Raw genomic sequence first — 826 nt, 5'->3', positions numbered from 1 at the left:
TGTCCTTGTCAAAATGACCCTTGTTAAATATATAATTACACTGTCTGTAACAATGACACCTTAAAAAAGGTGTAACTTATTATACTTATACCTATATATTTATGTAGTAATTACAATTATTGGGTAAAAACTAGGTACACTAACCCTGAGACAATCGCTAAACCCAATCTTAACCCATGTAGTTAGCTTATATTATTCAGTGCTTTCTTGCTAAGTACACCGTAAGTAGTACACATACTATAAGTTAACTTATGGTGTGCTCATGATGAAGTACAGCAGAACAGGTCAGAAGTGTGTGCAGGTCCTGAACTTCTCTTTTATTAGCAGAGGCAGACACTTCGTTTCTTTGAAATAACATGCAATGATACATATTTCTCAATAACACAATGAATGTGTATGAATGAATGGGTCATTTTAATTAGTTAATTTTAATTTTATTCAGTTAGTTTTTTGTACTAAAACACTAAATTAGTAATATTGCATAACTACGAGCATGGACAGTGCGGATGGGATAAATGAGGAACTGATACATGTACAAGTAATACTGATACTTGGTACAGCCATTCAGAAATATGTAAACGTTGACTGCTTTTTATCATATAGATACTACTGTGATTATTTGGATAAGTGACTCTTCCCCATAAATATAATAATAATAAAGAGAGAGATAAAAACTGAAGTCTGGTAGAGCTGTACGATTCTGAACGGACAACTAAAATCACTAGAGGTTCTGACAGTGTTGCTGTAGTCGATTTAAAGGTGTTTAGTTAAAAATGTCTATTAAACATTTAATTTAGATGAATGAATTATTATTTTCCTTTGTGTA

This window comes from Pimephales promelas, chromosome 3 (genome assembly GCF_988280905.1).
Source record: "Pimephales promelas chromosome 3, fPimPro1.hap1.1, whole genome shotgun sequence".
Classification (NCBI taxonomy): Eukaryota; Metazoa; Chordata; class Actinopteri; order Cypriniformes; family Leuciscidae; genus Pimephales; species Pimephales promelas.
The sequence above is the reverse complement of the archived record's forward strand: the minus strand, read 5'-3'. Positions refer to the sequence as shown.